Source organism: Lactuca serriola, chromosome 8 (genome assembly GCF_051521515.1).
Source record: "Lactuca serriola cultivar US96UC23 chromosome 8, Lser_US96UC23_V15, whole genome shotgun sequence".
Classification (NCBI taxonomy): Eukaryota; Viridiplantae; Streptophyta; class Magnoliopsida; order Asterales; family Asteraceae; genus Lactuca; species Lactuca serriola.
In genome coordinates, this window is record NC_136415.1 from 45,860,538 (window position 1) to 45,869,572 (window position 9,035).

Here is a 9,035-nt window from a genome sequence, read left to right on the forward strand (position 1 = left end):
GCAAAACTAGAGAAAACCCCCTTTCTATTACTTGTTTTATTTAGATAATATTAGCATTTATTTTAATTGTTTACCATTCCCAGTGTTCGATACCCTACTTGCTTGAACTATATTACTAATCGATAGGTACACTGTCTTTCGTGTGTTTACTTTGTGTCTAAGTTAGTAGGATTAAAAATAGTGCATTTCACACACATCAGAATGCTACAAAGGTCTTAAACCTTGTAACAAAAAAGAATGCTTCCAAAACACCATTCAAAATATTACAGTGGGAATCACAATCATATTTAAAAGTTTGTGATTGTAAGGTCCCGTTTGATAGTTGCTGATTGAAAAAGTGCTGACTAGGAAATGTTTGTCTGAGTAAGAAATTTTGACTGAGTAAGAAATCATGTTGTTTGATTACACATCTGATTTAATGTGCTAACCGATGTAAAATGACCATTTTACCCTGATGCTCTCAACGTTTGTATGCAAAATAATAATAATAATAATAATAATAACAACAACAACAACAACAACAACATATTTAGAGTTTTAAAAAAATATAGCTTATTTAATACTTGTCAACAGCGTATGAATTTTCTCAGGTTATAGTTTCTCTCCTCTATGTATTATGTACTTATTTGTTCCACGTATTTGTATATTCTATTAACACATCTTCTAGCATTAGTATATTAATTCATCTCCTTCATTCTTTTGCAAAAAGCATCATTAAAGTAGTCTCCCTATTATCGATTGCAGATAAAACTGTCCGCTTCTAACCTTCCTTTATCCACGAAATTAGAAAATTAACACAAGTAATTTTGCTTCCACTAAAAATCAAGAGTCATTTTTACACTTTTGTGGAATAATTTGTAATCAAGCAGCTGATCCTTGAACTTCGTTTTTATCATTTCTCGAATATGCCTTCCAAATCTGATTTTGGATTTTCTACCTGTCCACTTTTCCCCTTCAATTATTCTCGTTTGAATCAAAGAGGTGTATCCTATGATTCATTCTATGAAAGTATATGTATATCCTATGATTCATTCCCGCTTGAATCAAGAAGCAACAAAGGGTATTGAATGTGATAAAACATCAACACAAGGTTATCCACAACAACCTAAATCCATGTGACCAAAATCGATTTAGAGCACAAAATCGATTTCAAATTCATAGCAAATAAGGATCAGTTTCAGTTCGAAATCATAGAAAACAAAAATTGGAAATTCGATTTTGACGTTATCTGTCAAAACCGTTCTCAAAATCGATGAAGAAAAATTCACCATGGCAGGGGGCGAAGGTAGCATTCAGCGGAGGAAGGAGACGGCGTCGGCGGAGGAATGAGACGGTGAGAGGTGTCTGAGATGTCAATGGAGGCGATATAGAAGAAGGGTATGTGATTTCGTTGGACGAAGGGCATACATGAATTATGACTCAGTCAGCAAGTTTTTTTCCACTGACCAAGTAAGATGTGTATGATTGAGTTAGACGTAAAAACAACCCAAATCAAACAAGGTTACCTAACCGAGTCAGATAAAAACCTCTGATCTAACTCGGTCAGACTGTTATCAAACAGCCCCTAAGTCTGACCTTAATTACACTAGTATTATAACACATATCAAATAGTTGTTATTTTGTTCGATATCATAATAGATCATGTGGTTTCATATTTTATAAACATTTTGAGAGAAAAATCATTATTGTTTAAAGGGAAGTTTTCCTTAAAAGGGAGTTGAGATCAAATGAGGCTAGTGGGAGCCATATTAATCTTAAAGAATTTCAAGAGTCAACCAACAAAAAAAATAATATTCACATAAGTTATCAACAATAGGTTGTAAAACATCCATCAATAAAGAGGTATTCAACAACATGATGTTAAATGCATTTTATGCATCGTTTAGGGCATATATTCCATGAATTCACATTACATTTAGGCTTTTAAACTCATAAACTTTTCATATTGCAATATTTTTATAAAAACTGGTGGAACTTCTTGATTTGTATATTTTGGGTGGTTTTTAGGTAGTTTGAATATTGGAATTTAGTTAAGATATTGTTGAGGAGTTGTAGTTCAACTTTTGTGAAGATCGAAGATGATCTAGCAAAATTGAAAATTATGAAGAATCTGAGCAGACAGAGTGTTACACGACCGAGTATGAAATGTTCTTGACCACCACTTGACCGAATCATGCTTGAAAACGAAGAAACTCGAAAATGGTGATCCACCATGCTGAGTGTACTCACATGCCAAATTCCAATCAGTCGAGTCGTTTTTAAGGCGTTGATTTTCGACACAAGTTTCCATTCGGGATCAATGGACCCAAAGGCATAAATCTACTTGATTGAGTTGACTCAATTACTTGGCATGCATGATATTCACCTTATATATATAGGCCATTATCTCGATCATTCTCAATTTTAAGCTGCAGAAGACGACGTTTTGAGCAAAGAAACATTAAAAAAAACAACTTGGAGCAACAATTCAGTTAATTTATTTGTTTAATTCACAAAAAAACTTGTTGATTTATACATAAAATACATATAGAAGATTGAGTCATTTTATAATTAATAAATGGAATATTTGAAATGATTAAAAAAATCAATAAGTTCATTGAAATGTTTACAGTTTTTTTAAAGCTAGCTTATAAGTTTATTTTTTGATTTGTCAAACATGACAACCTATAAAGAACTCGATAAATCAGCTAGTCGGCGTGCCAAACATAGCCAAATAGTTTGCATTGTGGGTTAACTTTTTAAAAATCAATAATAATAAGACAAACTTTATAAATGGTCCCTATAGTTTCCCAGAATATTGATGGTTTTATGCATAAGAACAATCCTATGTGCTCATACAAACCCTAATGCTTGGATCTAGGTTTCTCTATTGTACATGCTTTGAATCCAAGACTAACAAACTTAGATCTAACATATTATAAACTGAATTAGGGTTTAGAGAATTACCTTTGATTGTTATATAGCAATAACAATCAATTCCTTGCTTGGATTGGCCTTAGAAAGCTTAGTGCCTCAAGTGTTGCACCTCTAATGGAGTCACAAACACCATATACAACTTGGATGAAGAGGAGAAGAAAGGGGAGGCACCAAAAACGGCTGGAAACCCTAATGAAAGACTTGTTGACGTTTTTGGGGCATAGGGGCCCTTTATATACATGTAGGCCATTAGGGTTTACAACTAGGAAACCCTAATCTGACTGCTTAGGCCCTAAGCAGCCCATGGACTCCTTAAACATATTCCTTGGACGATTTCTAATGGGCTTCCCATATAATTCGTCCAACCTATATATTATTAGGTGATCCATAGCCCAATTATAATTATCTTATAATTACAACTTCAGTCCCCTAAGTTTAATTAATCTCTTTTAGCCACAAAATTAATTATCAATTAATTCTTGACTAATATTAATTAAACAATATGATTTCTCCTTTAATATATTATTCTCATAATATATTAATAAATCATATTTAAACCTCTCTCTCCTTAATTCATCCTACATATTGCTATGGTGAAGGCAACCCAAAAGGACCATGCTCATAATCGGGTAAAGTACATACCAAAATAGTTATGGACTTAGACACTAATCCAACAAATATAGATATAGTCTCTAACTTTAAAAACTTCATAGTAGGTGCCTGTGGTTTGTTTTTTTTTTTTTATCAAGGTTGGTCAATGTCCTACCTAAAAAGACTTTTATACACTTATTTTATTTTATTTTATATTTTCTTTAAACAAAATTATATTAAAATAAAAATAAAAAAGAAAATAGAAATCCTATTCAAATAATACCACTTTGGGCCCATATATATATATATATATATATATATATATATATATATATATATCACACACACAAGTCAAGAAAAAAATAAACTCACCACCATCTTGTCGGTCCAGTTCAACTGAGCGGAGACACACTCCGGTTTTCACCTCCTATTGGTTTTTGGGGGAATGGTATTGAGTTCTATTCGTATCCAGAGTAGTGAAGCCCCTTAATGGGAAAATGGGTTGCTAAGAATGTTGTTGTTATCTTTTTAGGGAGGGATCAAACCCAAGTTCGTTAGGTGTTATAACATACCGCTCTATCGGATGTCACTGCCCGCTGCACCAAATTGTCGTTAAAAAAACCCACCACCATCTTCTTCATCATTTCACCTGCAACTTAAGCTACATATACAAACACTAAAAGTTAAAACACACAGACATATTGATTTCCCTTTAACAAACAGAAAAGTAACCTAAATTTCTCTTATTCTTCCACCAATTGCATCCCTAATTTTCTTATCTGAATCATCTACAAGTATCTTATGCCTACAAACATGGCAAGACTCGTTTATATCCATCCATTTTTCCACACACCCACCATGAAACTTATGCCTGCATGAAAACTCCTTTAGCATATCACCAACCCCTCATTTTATCAAACATAACACTCACTCACCTCCTAAACTCTCTATTTCATCCATACCTTTTATCTCCACAAACAACATGTTGTTGATCGATATTTGAGACGTTGGTGGCTGGCCGTCCTTCCATATCAGATCATTTAACATGATCTGATCGAGTAACGAACCCTGATGATGATTGTTTATAGATTCTTGATTCGGATGCTCGAAATCATCACTGGAATTTGATTATGGTCTTGTGGTTATGAAGTATGAGAGGAAAGGCATCGTCGTGAACCTCTAGATCAAAAGAGATACTGATACATCTACTTTGAAATTCATTTGAGGTCAAATTTTCAATCTTTAGTGTTTAATATGTGATTTCATTTAACTGATGTGTGTGTTTTAACTTTCAATATGTGTATGTGTAGCTTGAGTTGCAAGTGAAATGGGGAAGATGGTTGTGGTTTTTTTTACTAGTGTGTACATGTATGTATGTGATATATATATATATATATATATATATATATATATATATATATAGAGAGAGAGAGAGAGAGAGAAAGAGAGAGAGTTAGGTTCAAATGTTTTTAGCAACTATTGTGTGCCTAAATGCACCAATGAGAGTTCAAGAAATAATAAATAATTAACTAAATCATTAAAGGGTATTTTGGACCTTTTGTACTTTTATTTAAGGAAATTATTTAATTGAAATCATTCAATTAAGGAAATAAACTAATCATTCAATTAAGGAATTAAACTAAATATGTTTGACCTAGTTATGATTGTGGATGAACACTTCATCATCGGCATCAACATCATCACCATCAACCTAGTTATGTTGTTGCTGCCTTCCGTTCGTTCTTCCCCTGCTTCGATCGAGTTCCTTTCGTCCCCAATCAAATGAAGACGAGAATCGGAGATGCTTTCTCTCTCCTTGCAATAGATCGACAAAACATCAGATTTCTTAAAATGCCTGCGAGCCTTCGTGCTTCATTCTTTCCTGTCGATGCTACTTTCATTCGTTCCTTCTTTACCCGATCAAACAAAAACACAGGACATAAAAAGCCCTAATTTCTATTAGGTTACCAGGGTTTGAGAAATCATATTCGTTCCTTCTTTACCCAATTAGGTCACCAGGGTTTAATGACTCCGACCCGGATGAATTCCAATCCGGTTCACAATTAGGGAACTAGTAATGGATTAGGGTTGGCTAAATCGAATTCTTCCTCGTTTTCTTCGTCTTCTTTGTCGAGTTTAGATCAACGAGGGTTAACAAAGAGGGGGATGGGGATTGGGTCGGCGTTTGTTTTTGTTGTTGATGGTAGTTCAACTGAGGATGAACTTCAAGCACTTAAGAATGAGTTGCTGTTGATTGTTGCACAGTTGCCGGAAAATGCCATGGTGGGGCTGATTGTTTTTGATTCAATGGTGAGGGTGTATGATCTTGGGTTTACTGAGTGTTTACGGGTGGTTGTCTTACATGGTGAACGCAAGCCTTCTTCTAGCCAGGTATTCCAAATTCATTTCTTTTCTGTTCATTTTCATCTTCTTCTTTATCTTGCTGTGAATTATGAATACATACTCTAGTGTTTACTGGGAATGAATGCATATGCGTGTTGATGATTCAATCATAGCTATTGAATTCTGTATTCAATCACAGCTCTTGAATCATGTAATGTATTCTATTAGAATTTATTTTATATAGATGTATTATGTTAGAATGTTTGAGAATAATTGTCAACAACAAGTACATTCTGTCAGAATTTATAGTTTTTATTCTCTTAGAATGCATTGAATTTTTTAATTTTTGAAACTTGATTATGTTTTCTTTGTGGATTTAGGTTTTGAAGAGGCTAACATTGATGCGGAGAAGGAAGAAAACATAGAGAACGAGAGTGTATTATACCAGAATGTGTTATGCTACAATGTATAAAGTGTTACTAAAAAATAATATTCCATTAGAATAGATTAGTGTTTTTGTTAGATTGTGATGTTTTTTTTCTTCAGAATGTTGTTATTATTCAATGAATCATAATTATACAATGTAATTATTTGGATATTATTAGTTCAAGAATTGATTTTGTGTATTCTTTTTAAAATGTATTTACTAGTTTATGGTTGCATTCTGTCATTCTGACAGAATATAATCGACGAATATATTTATTAGTTTATGGTTAACATTCTACCATTCTGATAGAATAAAATCGAATTTCTAATTTTGAATTAATTTAAAATATTCAGATTTTTAAAAATAATGGAATTAATTATCCCTAAAAATCCGAAAATTTCCTTTTTTAATATAGGTTAATTGACTAAAATGCCCTTATGCTGAAATTTGTGTGATTATATGGTATATGTTATCTTATTCTAGTATCATAGACCCTCAGATCATTATCTTTGATTATATTCCATCCGATGGTCCAGATTTGTGCATTCTGACACACAATAGTTACTAAAAACAAAATAACCAAACCATATATATATATATATATATATATATATATATATATATATACACACACACACACACATACACATGAAAAAAGACCCTAAAAATCATAAAAATACATAAAAAAATACTTAGAGATCAATTTTTTTTTTTGACTTTATAAATACAAAAATCGCTACTTTTTCATTAAATTCGCTGAAATTTTTTTTTTGAAAAAAAAAACCAAAAAAAAATCGATTTTTTTCAGCGAATTTGTAATAAAACCTGCGATTTTTTGGTAAAAAAAAGATTTGTGATATCTAGGTATTTTTTATGCAGTTTTATGATTTTTAGGTTTTTTTGTTTTCCATATAACCTTTTCCTATATACAGTGGCGGACGCAGACTGTTTTAAAAGGGTGTCCCTCGTATTTCAAGCGGGTGTACCTAAAAGAAAAAAAAAATTTACACTGCGTGCCGGAAATTGAGCAGTGGCCCGGGACCCCAAACGCCTCACTAAGGTCCGCTACTGCCTCTCTCTCTCTCTCTCGCTATATATATATATATATATATATATATATATATATATATATATATATATATATATATATATATAGGTTCAAGTTCATTTGAGACAATGTTAATTTTGTGAGACTATGAGACCAAATCTAAAAATAATTTTAAAATACAAATTAAAAGGAAAAATTAAAAAATTCTTTTTAAAAAACATTCTAATAGACTATTACACTGTAAATATTCTAATGTGATTTTTAGAATGTTAAAATATTATACTAGATTTCTCGAATATGTAGAATATTCTATTATTCTATTAGAATATGTACAAAAAAATATTTTTATATTTTTTTCGGTATTTTTTTAATATTTTTTTTGGAAAATTTAAATTCCGAAAATAATATTTGAATTTTTTTTTCGAAAATTTTCAATTATTTTGCATTTTAAAAATGTTTTTTGTTTTATCTACCATATAACTAGCTAAGATTGCGTTTCACGGTATCACAAATTTAGGTCGTCTCACATTAATCAAACTATATATATATATATATATATATATATATATATATATATATATATATATATATATATATATATATATATGGCCGAAGGTGGGGTTATTTTTATATGATTTTTATTTTTTCATTAATATATATATTTCCAATGAGAACCAAAAAAAGTTAAAAACCATAAGAACCTCTAATTTTAGGTGTTTATAAAGGGTTTAGGGTTTAGGGTTTAGGTTACCCTAAACTCTTTATAAACTTTTAAAGTTAGAGGTTCTTATGGTCTTAACCTTTTTTTGGTTATCATTTGAACCACTCCATATATATATATATATATATAATTTAATAAAAAATATATAAAAGTCTTTTCAGATGAACAACCTTGATAGAAAATAATAATTATATTTTCTTCCTTTGATATTTTTAAAGTTGAAGACTACATCTTAAATCTTAATTCTTAAATATTTTATAAAGCTTATTTAAATTTTCTTGAAATTTAAAAGATACATGTTTGATAAGTTAATATATAAAAATCACTCATCTTTTTATAAATAAAAACGAATTATGGTAAAATATAATCAACAAAAATATTTAAGGAATGAACCATCAATTAATTTTTTTTTAACGTGGACATGATATTTCCCTAAAGGTTGAACATAAATTTTTTTTAACATATCAGCTATAAAATTTATAGTTATTGAAACAGTTAAATAACATTTTATAAATAAAAAACCTATTCATCGAAACAATAATAATTGTCGCCACCGTTTTACGGGTGTACACCTTGTTTTAGAAAACCATATTTACCATACCAAAAAAGAATTTTAGACATGTTTAAAATTAATCTGCGGCAACCTTGAATCATATAATATGTAGCGCAACGGTTAATGTTGTCATGTTGATTTACGATGGGGATTTTGGGGTTTGATAATTTTTACAAGCGGGTCACGAGTCCACCCTATCCATATAACTTGGCCCAAATCTACCAATTCAACTATTATTTTTACAGTTTTAAACTAAGTTTTAAGTTTTTATCAAGATTTTGGTCTATTCCTTTTACTTAATAGATTTATATATAAAAAAATACGACTTTATGTAATTCAAGGCATAATTTTTTTTAACATACTAATTCTTAATTTTTTTTTATGAAAGCACTCTTATAAAATTACTTATTTTTTGGAAAATTATATTTTTTAAAAA